The 20760-nt window shown below is 38.1% G+C and overlaps 1 protein-coding gene and 1 long non-coding RNA gene across 2 annotated transcripts in view; both read right to left on the reverse strand.

Moving 5' to 3' along the window:
- The window catches only part of LOC146325724 (tumor necrosis factor receptor superfamily member 5-like), a 65452-nt gene that overhangs the window by 2463 nt on the left and 42229 nt on the right, over positions 1–20760 (reverse strand). The gene's annotated exons all lie outside the window — the stretch shown is intronic.
- Positions 3666–11967, reverse strand: LOC146325725 (uncharacterized). The gene is made up of 4 exons (XR_014770745.1): positions 11865–11967; positions 8529–8672; positions 4151–4244; positions 3666–3792 (listed from the first exon to the last, which is right to left on the reverse strand). It is a non-coding gene; the product is annotated as an uncharacterized LOC146325725 (long non-coding RNA).

Here is a 20760-nt window from a genome sequence, read left to right on the forward strand (position 1 = left end):
GGATCCAAACAGAAGAATCCATCCAGAGGTTCACAAACTGTATCTGATGTTGTTGTACATGACGTCTCTATCTTCAAACCAAAGCCTGTCAACACATGTAGAAGGAAATTATGAAGATACGTGAAGACAGAAATACAGACCTCTTATTTTCTTTTTGTTCTTTCTGATGAAAGGTTTGGATGTTTATTCAAATTGTACTAAATAATGATTTTAAAAGTAACTGAGTAGATTACATAGTGTAATGCACACTTCAGTAAGAGTACATTACATACTCAAAAAACTACTAATAAAGGTATAAGTATCTCCAAAAATGATTTCATAACTAAGTCAGTGTTTCCCCTAGCTTTTTTGCGTTGGGAGGGGGGGTGCCTGGGCTGGAATGAGTGTGGTCGTCATTGGAGTCCTTGCAGGACCCTCTTGTCAAAGGACCCCATTACCATGATTATAGAGCATTTGGACTGAATAAACAGTTAACACTGATTTGTGTTCACATTTTTTTATTTTAGCAATGGAACAGTTTTTATTCATTTATTCATTAATTTATTTAATTATGCATCTATCCATCCATCCATCCATCCATCCATCCATCAGGCGTTATGGGTGGGCCTAACGGGCCTGGGCCCACCCACTTATACAACTGGCCCACCTTAAATGACTGGGAGAACATATATTTTCTTTTATTTTTAATTATTAAAATAAGTATTTTAATACACCCTTAAGACAAAAAAAGTTTCCATTTGACAAAAAGACAACATTTATTCGGCTAGTATCACATGTGAGGTCTGGACCATGTCTGCATGTCACAATATGGCGGGTGTTGAAGTGATGACAGTGTGTACTCAGTGTTCCTCAGTGTGTACTGAGGAAAGCTTATCATTGTCTTATTTTATACATGCAAATGCATTTTTCATCAAAACTAGAACATCTATAAAATGTAGACAATACAGGAGGTAGAGCTGAATGTTGCTGCCTGACTTGATGTCTTCAGATTACCTTCACAGCACAGATAGTTAAGTTTATGAATGAACAGCCCATCGCACTGCGCTCTCTCTCTCCTGTTAAAAGTCATTGTAGCTCACCCATCATTCTGATTGCTTTGTTTCTCTCTCTCTCCTTACAATCAGTTTAAAGAGTAATCCAGCCAGATCAAATGAAAATGCATTAAAAAGGAATAAAAAATTGAAACTCTTAAAAAGATTTTAAAGTGTCATAATCAACTGGAAGTACTAGTCACCATCCACAGTATGATACCAGTGATTTTTGTTAAAGTGAGATTACCAGTTGGAAACCCACCCAAAATTAAAATCCTGGCGTCCTGCCATCCATCCATCCATCCATCCATCCATCCATCCATCCATCCATCCATCTTCATTAATCAATTCACTCACCCAGTTGGCTCTTGTACAGCCATGTGGAGTATCTACAGTCTGACAGCCATGCTGGATCAAAGCCAGACTGACAGTGGTGACCCATCTGCAGCTTTTTACTGCGTGCTTCAGTGGGAGGGCTGAACAGGTGTGAATTGGTCTAGTTGTGGTGACGTTAACAGGGGCAGGGTTAGGGTTAGGGTTAGGGAGAGATTAACAAGCGCTGTGGTCGGGGCTGGGAGAGATGCTCTCATTTTGACTAACACTGGCCGCAGAGCTACCTGTGCTTCCCGCCTCACCACGTACGGTTCATTTAAAAAACGCCGATGGCAGGGCGCCCTCCCAAATACACTATAAGGGAAACACTGTAAGCAATCTGAGTAGATGTAATCAGATACAGTCAGTGGTGAACCCTGACTGTTGGCTAGGACTTCAGTTCAACCAAAACTCAGAAACACCAAAAATTCAGCAAAATGGAAAAAGATTTTGCTGGAATAAACAACAAGCAGCCAGGTAACTTCTGACATGTTTGTAGTAGGGATATGCCTGATTAGTCGACTATATGATTAAACGTCCCCACCCACGCTAGTCAGCACCAGAAATGCTAGTAGTTTAAAATATTTATCAATCTTTCATTCATGCATGATGCCAGTTATCTGTTGCCTCTAAGATTTTATGCAGACGGCCGCCACTAGTCGAGGCTACAGCACTGTCAGACAACAGCCTCTCTCGCCCAGCGCGTATGAACCCATCACCCTGGCAACCCCGGATGTTTATATTTAAGTACATACACGGATATAAACCTGCAAGCGGAGCTGCTGCTGCTAGCACTGCTAACGTTAGCCACACTGTGTGTCAGGCAGGCAGCTAATGTTAGCTCTGGGTCCTTTACCTGCAGACACTGTGACCCTCTTTGGTCTGAAAAGGTGAAGTATTTATTGAACTTTTGTCATGTTTTGTACATTATTGCGTAAGGTTTGTATTGCACAGCGCAAAGTAGCGCACATTTCAGCGGCAAGTATGATTTGGTGATTGTAGACTGTGATTAACGTCTTCAAATGGCTCTTAATACACAGTATTTTTTGGACAGTGTTTAACATTATAAATTAATAAATTCTGCTAAGTTTTAACTGCTTTGAGTGTTTTCTTAGTCTAAATTAAATTTTGCGTTTAATCAACAGGGAAAGTAGTCGCCAGGAACATGCCATGAGAGCAGAATAGGTTATGATTTTTCTGTAGTTTTCTGTACTTAAACTTGTATTTAACAGTAGATGAGTGCTATTTACTCTGTTACTATTGTTAGAATTAAATCTGTGTTTGATGTTAAGAGCTGTAATAATCATTGAGTTTCTTTTTATCGTTCTTCTTTCTCTCACATGTAGCATAGATCTCCAGTTCTATCATTTCTGTCCACTAACAGCTCTGTCTGCTGTGTTACACTGTTGGAAGGAGTTTTAAAAAGTAAGATTCAAGTGTCTGAAAATTGTTTTCTAACAGACTCTGGAACGAGCTCACTTTCAGTCCCCTAAATAACAGTCGTTTACAGATGCTCCGCCACGCTGCCAGAGTCCACCTTGAAAATGCAGGACTATCAAGTTAGCCACACAGCAACAGCATTGTTCTGGGATATCTCTGTCCTTCTTTAAGGATTTATTGGATGATTTTTGGTCCCACCCACTGTAAATCAAAATGTGATTTGTTAATTCACCTGCCACTTTCTGAACAAACACACAGGCTATTGCCTCCTGTCCTATTCATGAAGTCCTAACCAATGAGTGATCCTCCTCTAACCTTTCTCTGCCTGGAGACAACAACAAAGAAATCTGATTGGATAACTCTAGTTGATAGAAAATGAGGTTGGAATTAGAATTATAAGAGAAAAGTCTGATAATTAAATGAAATAAATGAAACAGAATATATTTAAAAAGAATATTTGAAATATTGATATGTTAGGCTTTCTCTGTAGGTCCAGAAGGCCCTCAGGGTTCCCCTCTGGTTACAATACTTCCACCCCCACCTGTTAGTCGATCTGGAACTTTACAACATTTTACAGCATTTTCCTCCTGGTCTTTTCTTCTTTTAATGTGCTCCCTCTCAGCACTCTCTTTTCTCTTTCTCTCCTTCTCTCTCTCCCTAGCTGCCCTAAACTCATCAAACTGAGTCTCTGAACTCTGTATCAGCAACAGATTTTTCAGTTCTTACACAGCATCAACAGTGAGACTTATGGTAATAAAACTACTTACTGTCTTTAAATATCTAAGTTCATACTAATAATTAGGAAATATGAACAGGACTATACCTGCATCACACTTTTTGCAGGTCAAACACCGTCTAAGTCCATTTGGTCGATTCATGAAGGTTCCCTCAGTGCAGGACACACAGGATGTCGATTGGGACTTTGTGCAATCTGTTTTAACTTGACATCCTGTTGAAAAGAAAACCAACATTTCATGTCATGCAATATAATGTTTATATTGAATAAAATATGAAATTTTGGGAAGAATTAAGTGAATGCTGTGAGCAGAAAAAGACATGGACTGCTGTCTAATACAGTGTCATTCTTATTACTACTATCAGGTGAAGCCAAGTTTAAAAATAATAAATGAAAATATTTAAAGTCCAGTTTGTTGTTTTATTGTTGGAATAAAACTCCAGTCTGATGCAGGTTCTTCACCAGAACATTAAACATAAACAGAACCAACAATGAGAGTAAGACTGACAGCTGGCTGTAAAACAAAAGACTCAAAAATTAAATATTCCATCAATATTTAAATGGATCTTACCAGCAGGACACATAGGACAGCATATTGCCCCTGTCCAATACTCTGATGAATGACATGTTTGAGTTTGTCCTCTGAGGACATTCATCACAAGAATCTGTGAAGACAGAGAGAGACTCATAAGAAAAAAGGTTTACAAAGAAACAAATGGTGAGGATCAATATGATGTATGATTTTTTTTTTTGGACTGAAATTGAGAGTGGCAGTAATTAAAAGTCCACTCTCTTTTTCAGTTTAAAATTCTCTTTTTTTCTGTTTTGGCAGAAAAACAAATACAGAACTATTATATAGAACTAATTCTCCACTGTGCTGCCTTCAAAATAAGAGTTCCCTACTTCCCTCTTTGCAAGCAGGTTGAAAGCCTCATCCAAATATGAAAACAAAAAATAGATAGATAGATAGATAGATTGATTTATACACACACACACACACACACATATATATATATATATGTATGTATATAGATAGATATATAGATGTCTTCAAAGGCACTCTAGAAGATGGATGAAAGTTTAGGTTTTCAAGTTCATCAGCTTAATTATCAGATGAAAATAAATCTAGAAAATAAGGCTGTCAGATTAGGTTTAATTTACATTGCTTAATCATAAAAGAATGACTTATAACTAAATATAAAGTTTGTGTGCTGAAATTTGAAAGTAGATATGATGCTTTACAGTTAGGAGTGTGTATCTCACTGACTGAGACAATTCGATACGTATCTCGATACATGTTCAATGATAATATATATTTTATAAATCTTTAAGTGGCCAACGATTCGGTTTGATACGATTCAGCTCTGTCACGATACGATACGATGCAATACAAGACAATGCAGTGTGTCAGTCTTTACATTTTGATTCAATAATGCTACATTTGTAGAGTGTTTTTAGTTGCAAAAGAAAATCCTGATAGTTTTACTAAATGTAGTAACAGTAGATACAGAGAGAAGGAGACATTACAGTGATGTTTATATCTTATTATGAGTCTCATGTGTAAATGAGATGAGATAAATGAGAAACTTTAAAACAGTTTAAAATATCAGTATTTCTGCAGTAAGATGATGTGCTGCTCTGTTTCATATGAAGAGTGCTGTGGTTTTGATCAGTGTGGAGGAACAGTGAAGTGTTTCCTGCTCTCACAGTGACATGATGTCTCTGTGAGTCAGACTCGTGTCTCTGTTCTCTGCTGTCAGACATCTTTTACATAAATGATCTGCAGCAGCGTTTCTCATCTTTCTTATAAAACCCAAACTTATTCTACACCTGCAGGTTATGAAAGTTTGGTGGTGTGACGCAGTACAATGTCACTTCTGTCGCTGTTTTCAGCGCCGAGCAAATGAAGTAAGACACAGGAAAGGGAGGAGTGAGGAAAGACAGAGGAAAGTTAACAGCGGCAGCTCCCTGAATAAAACGTATGCACATCCTAATGAGATGTATCGATACGCTAGTGTTGCATCGATTTGTTTCTGATTCATGTTCAGCTTTTTACTGATACAGGCCGTCTGAACTGATGCACTCATATCTTACACATTAAAGTCCAATGCATCAGATGCATGAGTGAATCGTTACACTCCTATTTACAGTAGATCAACTTAATTATTGTACACATGGTCAACAACTTGGCTATACAGTGTAACTTCCACCATTAAGACAGGACCGTCCTGGTAAAGTGTTCACCCCGTGTACTGAGGCTGTGAGTCCTCTGTAGTGACTGTGGGTTTGACTCCTGCCTGCTGCCTGTGGTCCTCTGCTGCATGTCATTCCTTGACTCTCTCCCCTTTCCTGTCACACACCGATCAGGCATAACATTATGACCACCTGCCTAATATTGTGTTGGTTCCCCCTTTTGCTGCCAAAACAGCCCTGACCCGTAGAAGTATGGACTCCACTAGACCCCTGAAGGTGTGCTGTGGTATCTGGCACCAAGATGTTAGCAGCAGATCCTTTAAGTCTTGTAAGTTGTGAGGTGGGGCCTCCATGGATCAGACCTGTTTGTCCAGCACATCCCACAGATGCTCAACTGGATTAAGATCTGGGGAATTTGGAGGCCAAGTCAACACCTCAAACTCGTTGTTGTGCTCCTCAAATCATTCCTGAACCATTTTTGCTTTGTGGCACGGTGCATTATCCTGCTGAAAGAGGCCACAGCCATCAGGAAATACTGTTTCCATGAAAGGGTGAACATACTCTGTGTGATTCATCAGACCAAACTGTGATGCACTGTGTATTCTGACAGCTTTCTATCAGAACCAGCATTAACTTCTTCAGCAGTTTGAGCAACAGTAGCTGGTCTGTTGGATCAGACCACACGGTCCAGCCTTCACTCCCCACGTGCATCAGTGAGTCTTGGTCTCTCATGACCCTGTCACTGGTTCACCACTGTTCCTTCCTTGGACCACTTTTGATAGATACTGACCACTGCAGACCAGGAACACCCCACAAGAGCTGCAGTTTTGGAGATGCTCTGAACCAGTCATCTAACCATCATAATTTGTCCCTTGTCAAACTCGCTCAAATCCTTATGCTCACCCATTTTTCCTGCTTCTAACACATCAACTTTGAGGACAAAATGTTCACTTGCTGCCTAATATATCCCACCCACTAACAGGAGCCATGATGAAGAGATAATCAGTGTTATTCACTTCACCTGTCAGTGGTCAGAATGTTATGCCTGATCAGTGTATCTTCAGCTGTCCAATCATTAAAGGCAAAAAAAAAAGGAAAAAAAAGATGGGACCGTTTACTACTACGTCTGGGCAGATTATCCAGATGATGATTAGTGGTGTGACCAGTCACATTCCCACTACAGCAGATGTCTCCGAGACAAAACCTGTCATTTAGCTCAATTTTACATTCATGCTTCTTGTATGATCCAGTAGGCTAAACCTGACAGGTACATATTGGTTTGACCTGACCTAAATTAAACCTAATTTGACCCAAATTCCTTAATTTATTTCCCTGTGGTAAGCTGTAGTGGCATAGTTTTTATCATGATGTTCATGTGAGGCTCAGCCAATATTGCTGCAGTGTGTTGTTTGGTACTTTCCCAGAGTAGTTGTGATGATGTGCTTGACAGCAATACTATCATCCTCGCCTTGATACTTCTTGGTACTTTCCCAGGACCTGGTTCCCATGACTCAGGCCAGCTGTCCTTTTCTTTTCTTTTTCTTTTTCTTTTTTTTTACAAAAATCTGTGAGTAAACCACACAAACATACAGGAAGTAGCAATCTGATAGAATATGAATTTCACTAAGGCCAAATAAGAGAATATTTGATACACAGGTATGTTCGGATGTGAGTTGAAATGTTCAAAGTGGGAGGAGGCTCCCAGGAGCCTCCAAGTGATATATAATAGAGTGTTAATAGAGTGTAGAGCCCCTTTCATCAGTCTAACCACAGGTTTGACTCTTGCTTGTTGATTTTTTTTATATCAGAGAGATCAATAAACTTTGCTTCTCCACTGATTCTTCCAGACTCTTCCTGATTTTTCCTGATACTTCTAATGATGGTCTGAACTTTTAAAATAAGAGTAACAACTGTGTTTTTTTTGATAAGACTGTTAAGGTGTTGTGGCAATAAGCCCAGACCTCACTGGCCTATCTTCTGAGACTTTTTGTCACGACAAAGTAATCTCATAAACTTAAAACATTACAAACCTTAAACTTAATGAAATTAATGATCATTCAATCTTCTCCAGTAACTTTGGAGATTTATCATTTTTTTTTGTATTTAGACAAGGCTGTGAAGCTGAGAGAGAAGTAGGGAACTCTTATTTTGAAGGTGGCACAGGGGAAAAATAACTGATTAATCAATCAGGTGCAATCCATCCACATGTGGGAAGATAAAATATAAAGTTGTTTATTTCATTCATTCATTTTCTATAACCGCTTATTCCCAAAGGGTCATGGGGGGCTGACACACAGAGACAGACAACCACTTACTCTCACATTCACACCTACAGGAAATTTAGAGTCACCAGTTAACCTAGCATGCATGTCTTTGGACTGTGGGAGGAAGCCAGAGAACCCGGAGAGAACCCACGCAGACACGAGGAGAACATGCAAACTCCGCACAGAAAGGCCCTGCCCCAACCAGCCGGGGGATTTGAACTCAGGACCTTATTATTGTGAGGCAGCAGTGCTGACCACTGCACCACTGTGCTGCCCAAAATTGTTCATTTGTGTTGCAAAATTTAAAAATTAGATTTCAAACTGTATTCTTGTTTTTGTTTCTGTCCACAGAAACAAGAAAATAAAAAATGAGTTGTTTTCTTATTTCTGCTACTCTCCTCAAATTTTAGTCACAAATCAAATGGTTAACAAGGACCTTGGTTGAATCACTGTCAAACAAATCAAATCTTGTCTAATAATAAAGTATTTTACCAGCATTGCTGCAGCTGTCAGAGGTTTTCTTCCAAACATCATGTTATGTGGTTGGATCACAGTTTTCACAGAAGATGAAGACGTCACCTCTGAGATCTGGGATGAAGTCAGATGTAAAATCCAAATGAAGACACCACCTGGAAACTAGAAGACAACAGATCCATGAAGAGATTACAGTAACTGATGAGCAAACTTTTTATTTTTAGCAGGGACCAAACATCTTACAGTAGAGACCTGATTTTTAGGTTCAACAGTCCACACATGAGTGGATGAAGAACTGATTTAAAAGCAGCTGGAGCTTTTGTTTTTAAATGAAGTTGATCCTTGGCTGTTACACACCAGATTTTATTTCTGCTCAAAGTTCAAATAAAGAGAAAATGAAATGAATCTGTAGCCAGGAAATCACTGCAGATTAAAACAGTGGTTTCCAACCTTTTTGGCTTCTGTCTAAAAACCAGTGTGATTGAAGCTCCTTGTATTTCAGCTGTCTGACAGTTCCAACAAATAGACACTTCCAACATGGTTTCACTGAAACACCTGTACGACACCCGACAAGTGGTCAAATTCATCATCAACATCTCACAAACAACAAATATTAGAGTCCAAAATATACAAATATGTGTAGCAAAAGCAGCAGTGGTAATAATAATAATGTGTTGTCTGCGGATCCAGTATGTTTACTCATCAGACTCTGAGTACATTTTGTTGATAATCCTTCTTTACTTGTGTACTCCAGGGACACTTCGGAGCAGTGAACACAAGTCAAGAACACAACTTTGACACACTGATTTTAAGTTGTTATGGTGAACATGATAACAATCACATCCAGCAGTTGTGGAGCAACATTAACATTCATTTGGTGTTTGTGTCCACCTGATGAATGTAAACCTATAATAATATACACCGTTAGCTCTGTTTTTGGTCTCTACCAACTCCTAAGAGAAATATCTGCTACTTTAGCTGCTAAATGTCCTAATATGTTCACCAGCTAGTCTCTCTCTGTCTGTTGTGTGGGACAGTAACACTAAAGACTTATGAGACTCAATGAAATGTTGTTTTTTGTTTATTTTTTAAAATTTCTTAACAACCGGCCCATAAAGCAGTGGCAACGCCCCACTGGTTGATCCTCTATACTGACACTAGGCTGGCCCAATCACATCTCTTACTGGGCCAAACAAATGTGTGTGGGTGAAGGAGGACGTCTTTGTCAACTGTCAAGATTACAAATGTCCAAACCACGCATCTTCACTGCAGCTGTAGCTTCAACATCTGTAGCTTTAACAGCTGTAGCTTCAACAGCTGTAGCGACACTAACAGAGAGATGTTCCCGGTGACTAGTTTCCATGACGATGAAATGCAAATTTTGATTTAGACTAGCTGGCGGGTAAAGGGGCCTCTCTACAAGTTGTCAAGTGTGGCGTCTTCTTCATCACATCCTGTTGGGTGTGTTGTGTTCACTCCTGTCACCACACTCACCACACATTCACATATTTACTGGTGTTTTTCAAGTCACATCTTATATCTACTGTGACAAAAATGATTGTGTCAACATGCACTACATTACAGACACTTATGAAAACATAAATAAAAAACTATATAATATTTGCATGATCACACAATGCAGTGCAGCGCTCTGCACCAGGAACCACTCGAGTTCTCACAGTTTTCTCACATTTTTCTAAACCTGTATTGATTAACTACATCAGCATCCAGGTAACATTTTGTTTGGGCTGATCTGAAACAACTGGTTGCTCTTTGTTTATCTTAGAAAATCCTCACGTGTGTTCATTAACTGTGTTTTCCTGAGGTTATGACCAGTGTTGGGCACGTTACTTTGAAAAAGTAATTAGTCATAGTTACTAGTTACTTCTCCCAAAAAGTAACTGAGTTAGTAACTGAGTTACTCCACTATAAAAGTAATTAGTTACCAGGGAAAGTAACTATTGCGTTACTTTTTTTTTTTTTAATCCAGCTTTTGCTGCTTGGACGGCGTGGCTCTGTGTCCTTCTTTGTTAGCGGAGCTCACATTAACAGCACCTGGCCTGCTATCATCATTACCGGTGTCAACAGTGTTTTTGGCCACTAGTTTAGTAGAAGCGTGTGCCGTCGAGAGGTGCTTCATTAAATTGGAGTTGCTTACACCGGACGTGGACAAACTCTTTGCTCTGGGACATAATGTACACTTAACATGTACATTTTTACCTTTTACCTCGATGAGATCAAAGTAGTGTCTGTATTTCCACCTCGAAAACGCCGTCTTTCCCTGCGACTCCGGACTCGCTATCTCTGATAGTTTGTGTGCGCGTGCTTCTATGTGCTGGGTTTGTGTGTAAACACCCGCCCACCTGATGTCTCTGGTTGGCTTAACATGAAATCTTACTCTACCTTAGCCAATCATCATTACTTAGGTGGTTATCTTGCCCCTCCCCTCCCCCCTCACCAAAGGGAAAAAAAACACACATTTGCAGCTCCTGTGTCTGTGTGAGCCAAGTCGGATGACAGCTTCAGTAACGCGCAGTAACGGCGTGTTGGTAACGGTAACGGCGTTGTAACGATAGAAAAAGTAATTTGTTAGATTACCCGTTACTGAAAAAGTAACGCCGTTAGTAACGGCGTTTTATTTTAACGCCGTTATTCCCATCACTGGTTATGACCATAGACCACTACATTACAGCTCCTAACAACACGACACATTGAGACAAAGATATAAATAAGTTTACTTATACTTGAACAGTCACAGTCCAGCCAAGTAATAATGATTTTGCCATTATCCAGGTTCAAACTGACGGTAAATATTTAGATATCCATTTTATTTAAAAAAGCTCTCACTCAACATCATTCTATATTTCAACATGAAATGATTTAAAAACACATTTAGACAAATGCAGCATAGATTTAAAAACTATATTAAACTACATTTCGTTCAGTTTTATAATCTTGAAGTGGTTTCACTTTCACTTATCTCCAACGTGACATGAGAACTATGATAGAAATGTTGATGAGTGTTGAAGAGGCTGACAGCTGCCTTCATGTCCACACAGACACAGTGATGTAAAGGACGATGTATAGATGTTATTCTGAGCTGACGATGGATCCACCATGTCACACACCACTCAAACCAAACATCAAAAACCAGGGTTTCCTGAAGACAACCTGCCTGCGACTCAGAGGAAAAGTTTTCTCTCATTCTCAGAGAAAACCCAGAGTTCGTCTCATCCCAGGTTTAACAAACGGTGTTCTAAGCAGTAAGTGTTATGAATGGAATGAGTTTACCTCTTTCAAGACAAAGAAATACAATATAAAGAAAAAAAAGTATGAGGAAAAATGGCGACTCACCTGCTGCTGGTGACGGATCAGAACTCCATCTGACGCACCTCAGGGATCAAACTACTTTTTGTTTCAGTCTTTCAAAAGAAAACTTGCCTGAATAAAAACAGATAAGCACTGATGAAGCTAAAAAAAATATTCCCCCTGGCTTGCATTTTTTTCTGCACATCATTTAATACACACACACACACACACACACACACACACACACACACACACACACACACACACACCATCCTGCTGCCAGAAACACTCACCACAGCACCAATGAAAATAGTCTCCAACGAAAGTCTTTCCTTCACATTTGAACATCTGCGAATAAATTGTATTCCAACTATTTATTTTTTCTAATTATTTTACTATATTTCTTGCATGAATGATTTACTTCATATCTTGATCACTGAATGTTGGCAATGGGAAGATTCCACCTTAAATTTACAGCTATATAATATAGCTATATATAACTAATATTTTGGACATGTAGGAATTAATTAGGTTACAGTAAATATTACTGTAACCTAATTAATGATGTACAGTAAAGCTGCTTAGCTGTATTAACCATGTTATATATTGAAAAACACATAATACACATTCAGTGTGCACACAGAGGGTGAAAGAAAACTTTAAGTTCATGTTAACTTCATGAGGTGAACAAGTATAAAACATGAGTCCCAACTCAGTGTATTTATTTATCAATACACATGTAAATATTTAATGAATAAATAAATCCATCTTTCAGGGAATTTAAATTCATTTTTTTATACTGATATACATTCAGATCAGCTGTACAGCTACAGATGAAATACTGTTGATATAGTCCACATAAGGTGGAGTATTTAGAGATATGATTTATGAATTTAAAAGTTTATTATGCGTAGTCTCTACAGTTTAAAATGCTGCATATGGAAGTATTTTTTATTATCATTCCTGACACTGATTACTTTTCATTAATGAGTGTAACCAGGGAAAATTAATAAAGCAGATGAGACACCAGGGATTTGAGATAGACATTTTATTAAACAAGATATAAAAAGTATTACAACACGATAAAAGCTGACAAAGAACCAAAGGCTAATCAGATCCAGTTCCACAGCTGATGCTACCTGAACAACTGCAGGACATTCAGGTGCAGCTGCAGTATAATGTAAACCAGTGTTACACATCACAGGAAGTTAAAATTGTTCACAGTTAAGATGGAGTCAGCAGTAAAACATACTTCCCAGAAGACTAGCCTGTTCTCTTGCCATGCTGGACAAAATGCATCAGGTCAGAGCTAGAAAACTGCATCACTGTTGAGATATTAGCAGCTCAAATCCTCTGGTCAGTCAGGTGAACAATCATCAAGAAGGTGATGGTTCAGTTTGCATGTTCTCCTCTTGTCTGTGTGGGGTTTCCTTCAGCTGTTTCCTCTACCATTAAAAACATTTATGGGTCAGTTCTCCTCTCAGTAGCCCTGATCAAGATGCTGGCTTAGACCTGGAGCTGAGCCCTGGATGCTGCACAGCAGCTTCTCATTTTAATACTAGGATGGATTAAATACAGAGATTGTTTTACAACACAGACATTTGCTAACTGAATAATAATAAAATAATAATGATAACAATAACAACAACAACAACAACAACAACAACAACAACAATAATAATAATAATAAATAAAAATTACTATTATAATATTATAATATTATAATAATAAAATAAGACTGCCTCATATTGAAGAGCTTCTCAACAAGTTACTTTAGCTGTAGAAAACAGCAACAGAGTTATGTAGTGAACTTGATAAGATGCATATCTCAGAAGAGTGTAGGAACAAAACTATGCTCAGCATCTTTGAACCACTGTTGTCACTGTGTGTGGCCAAATGGAAACATCTGAAACAATTTCTTTCCTCTTTGAAGCAAAGATGCGTTGAATTTGCAACAACCACCCTTGTCACATTTCAGAGGCCAGTGAGCAACCTGGTCCACACAAACATCATCTGGAACTTCAACATGAACTCTCTTGGGTGGTGGTGGAGTTGTGCTGTTGAGTGATGGACGGCCCCTTTGTGAACTGTCTAGGGGGTGTGACACTCGGCCCTTTGAATGTGCACTCAGGGGCTTCAAAATGTTTCTTTCTCCAAGAAAACTCTTCATCCAGGGTTCATCTTTGGTTGAGGGACGTCATCTAAATCAGCTGATTCACCAGAGTCTGAATCACCAGAATCACTTGACTCATCATTTTCCATGTCTTTGTTGTTGGGAGTGTAATCAGGGCCTTCAGCATCTTCATCTGAGCTACCTTCACATCCCTCAAACTCGCTGTCGTCTCCCAGGATGACTGCCAGTACATCCCTCAAACTGTATCGCTTCTTGTTGTCCATACTACAAAAAATTATAAAATGACATTAAAATATGACTCAAATGGGATAGAAAATCTTGTTTGTCTGTTTATTTTATTTATTGATAGGCGAAAAAAAAATCTTATACATTTTCTTAATTAATTAATCTAACAGTTTTTTTTGGTTTGTATTAGTTTGAATATGATATGAATTTAACAATAACAAAATATATTAACTAAATATTAATCATAGCAGTTCAAAAATACATAATGTGACATATACGTCACAATGATTTTTATCTGATTTGTTTTATATCAATTCGTTCAAGAAATGTGTTTACAACAGGTTAAATGTAATAAAGGACATGTTATGTGAGCACTAGAATTCTTAAATAGTTGGATCTTACCTTTAGCAAGAATACACAAGCTTTTTAAAATTAGCTAGTTCTGTCACACCTATTAACCTGGTACACAGACATCTTGGAAATGTTGTTGTGGGAACACAGAATCACATGATCTGTCACATGACCCACCAGGATGTTCAGTAGGCGTCACTTCAGGACTTCATGAGTTAAAATCAAGGATAAAGCTAAATAAGGAACTTTCCAGGACATTTACAGGACGTTTGACACCTGTGTCACTGTGGGTTCTTATGGTGGTTCGATGGCATTTCAGTCATTAATTAGATTAATTAATGTGTGTTTGTATTGTGGTAGGAATGATGTAGATTACATTACAAAAATGTGACATGGCCGTTCAGCAATAAAGCACCTTATATACCTGCAGCATCAAATTTGATAAACACATTTTTAATACGATTTAACTGTAATATAAAGAATGAATTATTAAGTAATTATGTAATTACGTTTCAATACAGAAAATATTTATTTTAAAAAAATGGTAACAATATAAATGTTATTTTTACTGTAACTTCTTGAAAATTAGCAAAGATTTTCCAAAAGTGTGTGGAAGATTTAATGAGAGCAGCCATTTTGAAAAGGCCAAAAAAAGCCCTTCCACTGCAGTGGAAAGATAATCCACTAGATGGCAGAATACATGTATCAGGTCGTATACAACAGGTTTTTAAGAGTATTAAAAGTACCAAGATGTCTGCACACATGCCAAAATGGATCTTACCTGTATGTATCACTACCTTTTCTTTTTCAAAAGATTACATGAGATTTAATTGATGACTGCTTACACAGTGAAGCAGAATGCTTTGTCAAACACAAACCCTGAACAAAGGCACCAAAACCCCCACATTTTCTGCTTTGCACCTTGCTTGCAATTCTGCAACAAGCTTCTTGCAAAACATGACACCCTGTTTGTGACATTAGACACTTTCATGAATAAAATCTCTTGCAATCATTGGGAAGAACACTTTTATTTAAAAAGCAAAACACAGTGGTGCTGATAACACTTACGCACTGATTCACTAATCAGCCTGAGTCACTACAACAGACCTCAGGTCAGCTCATGGTGAGAGTGAGAAGATGAGAAAGGAGAGAGAGAAGTGGAAGGAGGATGAGTACAAACTCAAATTAGGGGACCAGGAAATAGACAGAGACATATTTCCCATGACATGTGATGATGAGTCTCTACATGATATGATCCATGATACATTTACTCTGGATAACAGGTATGTTTTCAGCTTTTTACTGCTCCTGTGTAACTGCTGCACATCATTCTGCATCATGCTCCTCAGTGAACAATAACATAATAATAATAATTAAAATAGGTAAATAGTGAAGTACATGTGATAGTTTTGTACAGTATGACAGTGCAGTATGTAAAAAGAACCAAACCAATGACATCAAGTTCTTGAATTTTCCATAATACTGTCAGACGAGGCAACATCTGTTTATCCATCACAGTGTGGGCAAACAGCATCTTTTTTTCATTGCACTGGAATTTTACTGGAATTATTTTTGTTTTCATGAGTTCACAGGAACACATATACTTGCAATATTTTTTTTATTTTGAACATGTTAAAACAAACAAACAAACGCAGACGTCTCCTACAGACAGCAGTGATCTGCTGCTTGAAGAGATTCATTCAAATGAAGTCTGTGTGAATCATCACATAATGTTGGGTTTCCACTGCAGTTTCATTTTGACACAGAAGTGACATGTTTCATGTCTTTTTTGGATTGTGTTTGTGTGTTTGTGTGTAGTTTTGACACAATGAGCCAAATTCCTCAAGTGAGTAAGTCACCATAAAAACCTGTATTATAACTCCTGTTCTCTGAGCTATGAACTACAGTACACGTGTCTTTTTTCTTTCATTTTTAATTCTTGTGATGTCTCAGATGAGTTTCCTGTAAGAAAGTCACATCCTCTTCATGTCTCTCAGGATATGTAGCTCAAACACTTCTCACACTATAACTTGTATTTTTACAGCATAGTTACAAAACATTTTGCTGATGGACTATAGATCTAGTACTTCTATATTTACTTTGTATGTTGTATAAAAAGGTATATACATATTCATACTTATCTGTACATGTCTGCATATATACAACACATCTAAAAATAATACATTTTCTGTGTATAGCACTGTGTTCAGTTTCTAGCGCAGAGCAGGAAATTCATTGTGGACGTTAATTTCTGCACACTGCAAAGACAATGTCCCAGCATCCAATGTGATCTTTAGTAGAAGAACATTCACACTGCAGTGTGAGAAGAAGTGACTGCATGTTTTCATATTAACTGTCTCATCCCGAGATAATTTAACACTTTTTACACTGTTGGTACCTCAACACTGATTTTGTATAACTGTTGAACCTTTTTTGGAGTTAAACATTAACAGTAGTTAACACTGACCAGTAATACTTTTTCTCAACTCTTGCATATAGTGTGAGACATGAACTCTTGAGACTTGTAATTAAATAAGTGTTACCCCCATGTAAATGTAACTTTCCTGAATTACCAAAAAAAAAAAAAAAAAAGAATACTAGGAAAATAAAGTTTACTGAACCAAGAAAGTCATGCTTGGTTAAAACACATTTAACATGTGCACCATGTAGAGATTTAAAAACACTTTATAAAACATAACAACGTGCTCTCTTGCTTATTTAGGGTGTAAAAAATACAAAACAGCATGTTCATTATTTTGCTCTTCTTTACAGCCCACAGCTGAAAACACTGTTTAAGTTAATATCTGTTGGGAAAACTGTCTCATACTGAAACAGTGGAAGATAAATGATAAAGAACCAGAAAAGAAAAAACAAGCCTCATTCACAAACACTGTGTAAACCATGTTTACTAATGTTTGACAGTCATCAGTGTTTTCTTACCTGAATTTGTTTGTACTCTACTTTACACACACTTTAATAGAAGTCTTAGAAGTGTTTTATGGTTACTTGATCTTGTTTTGGGCATTTTATGCCTTTAATGACAGGACAGCTGCAGACATGACAGGAAATGGGGAGAGAGTGAGTGGGGGAATGACAGCAAAGGGCCATGGGCGGGAGTTGAACCCACAGCTGCTGCAGAGGACTCACAGCCTCTGAACACGAGGCACATGCTCTACCAACTGAATTATCCAGGCGCCCCTGTTTTTTTTTAAAGTGGAATGTTGTAATTTTGACTTGCCAGTTGAAAATTTGAAGTTTGCTGTCTGCTGTGGTGTAAAACATTCTCAGATTGTTGTAAATTGTTGTTAATAACTAAAGACAAAAGTAATCCTGGCCATTCAATATTCAGTGAGAGAGGATCATAAAAAATCAAAATAACAAATGATCTTTTCAGCATTGTTCAATCTGGCCATTGTTTTTATTGACTGTGACAATAAATGGATTTTACTGCTGTGCTTAAAGTTCACATAGAGTGAATCTGGCCTGTGACCAAGAAATCACAGTTTACTGATAAAGTTGATGAATCAGTTTAATATGTCATGAAGGAGCAAAGGTGAGAGGAGAGGAGGCTCTCAGTGGATCCACAGGTCTATCTGACAAATCTATTAACCCTTACCTTACTTAGTAACACAAACCTTTTTGGCTGATGACCCCTTACAAAAAACAGCATGAAGCTGCTTCTTGTCACATTTCACCAAGAGACATTTCCCCTCTAACTTCGCCCAAAGAGGTCAAATTATCCAATGTCGCACAAAAAGCACTAAAGCAAAGTCCAAAATATATAAATATGTGTAGCAGAAGTAACTAAACCTTAAGCAAAGTGCTGCTTACACATTAAAACATCAGTATCAACAATCTCATCATGTTAGAAAGTTTCAGTTCAGTTTTTTCATGCAGATCTAGAACTTTTTACCCAGAACACTTTAGTACTTTTACTTAGACCTTAAGTAACTGATTTTTTTTAGGTACTTGGGGCAGTCGAAACAAGTTGACAACACAACACTGACACAACATCACATTTAAAGTTGTGGTGAACGTGATAAGCAACACATCCAGACGTTCCAGACTGACATTAGTATTCATGTTGTGTTTGTGTCCATCTGATGATTTATTGTCTTTTAGCTCTGTCTCTGGTCTCTGCCTGTGGGACATATCTGTCTCTTTAGCTGCTGTGTTTGATTCAAAGACTCTACAGTTCACCAGCTAGTCTCTAACTGTTAACTAAACAACAAGCTGAGGCTGGATATAAAGTTGAATTATTAACTCACTGTGAGCTCTGATTATTTTACACTGCTGTGTTGGTACTTTTACTGAAGAAAAGGATCTGAGTACTTCAAGAGGTACTGCACACTTAGTTTTTTTGAGCCGTAAACTAAACTATATCACTGTACTGTCATGAAACACATCAGTTTTTGTTCACACTGACATTTATTAATAAATTGACAAAAATCATGATTCTGATGAGTTGAAAATGGATCCGAGTTCTGAGTTCTCTTGAACACTTAGTTTGAAGGAGGGATTTAACACCGTTTAGTGTTGCCAGTTTGGTTTTCTATCCCCCAAAATCCTCAAAACCAACCCAAACTGATAAAAATAAACAATTCAAGAGAAAAATTCACAATCAGAATCAGAAATACTTTATTAACACAAACACAAGCATTTGTGTGAACTTTTTACATACTAATAGAAGACCAGTTCATTCTGTACCTTTAGCATGTTCAGAGGTTTTCAAAGTTTCAGAGGAGGCTCAGTGACTGGAAGTGAAACAATATTAGACAATTAAACAATAGTACACATATTAAACAATATTTGAGTTTCACCAGAGCCCTGTTAGTCAGCTTTACCTGCTTCCACCTCTCACGACGGGGACGTAGGGTTGGGTTTCGAGAGGCCCCAAGGCAGAGCGAGGCAGGGCCCTAAAGTTTCTGTGATATCATAATCACAGGTGGAATCAGGAAGTGAGAAAAGCTACAACATGGATTTCATAGGGCCCTGCATTAAATTGATAGTTCACCCAAATATGAAAATACCCTCATGCCAACCGAGGGTCGGATTTATTTTGTTTGTCCACAAAACTCTGCTGGAGTTTCAGCAGTGCTGCAGAACCTCTGAAACAATGGAAGTGAATAGTGACCAGTTTTCAAATGTAAAAAACTGAAAAGAAAAAAAAAGAAAAAGAAAAAAAATACCTCCACACTGCTAATCTGGAATCATTCAAGTCTCCGTCAATTCTTAAGTCCTGACACACCGTTTGCACACCATCACACCACACACACACACAGTTCAGACAGTGTCCACGTGAATGTGACTCCAAGTTAAAGATCTACAGTGAAGATTCAGGCTGAAAACACAGTGTAAATAACATTTTAGTTAGTCAGCTTGCTGTGTCGGGGCTTTAGGAGACTTGAATTACACCAGACGAGCAGTAAGGAGACATTTTATGTTTTTATTCTGTTGTTTTTGAAGTTTGAAAACTGGTCACCATTCACTTTCATTGTTTGGGAGATTCTGGAATGCTGTTTTCCTGTGAGCAGATGATTGCTGAATTTTAATTTTTGGGTGAACTATCCCTTTAGGTCAGTGCTAAAAGCTGCCTGGAAATGTGAAAATATTACTATGTAATGTGTTGTTAAAAATAAGTAATTTATTTAACACAACTATAGTGGAGTTTTACAAAGAATCTGACAATGTACAGTCTTGGAAAGCTGGGTGAGACTTTTAGTCTGGATCACTGGATGTACTCTGTGAGTACAAGTCTGCCATCAGGCGATTTGTTTCAGTCGGCACAGCAGCATCCACTATCTGCCAAGTCTCCGAGAAATGACAACAACATACCAGGTAGCAACCTACATGCTGAAAATGGCAAATTAGCGCCGGGGACACAAATGGTACAGAACTAAATAAACTAACAGCTGATACCTTTTCTTTTGTAGTGATGAAGTCATTCTATTACCAGAGCTTGTCACACTGATACTGTCCCTGCATCCTGGACCTCGTGCTGCCCAAGATGACTGTGATTGGTTTAGAGAAATACAAACAAGGCAGGGCGCTTTTCCAACCTCATAGTGCTGAGGAGACACATCTGAAGACTAAGACTCACAAAATGACCTTTGAAAGTGACAAGCATCATACGTGTGTCAGAAAAGTAACAAGACTTTGTGTGCTGTGTGAGCTATGAGTGCCGTAGGTATTAGCAGGTAGCGTCAGTGTGTTATGTAATATTGGGGAGTC

This window comes from Lutjanus erythropterus, chromosome 6 (assembly GCF_056507025.1).
Source record: "Lutjanus erythropterus isolate fLutEry1 chromosome 6, fLutEry1.hap2, whole genome shotgun sequence".
NCBI lineage: Eukaryota > Metazoa > Chordata > Actinopteri > Lutjaniformes > Lutjanidae > Lutjanus > Lutjanus erythropterus.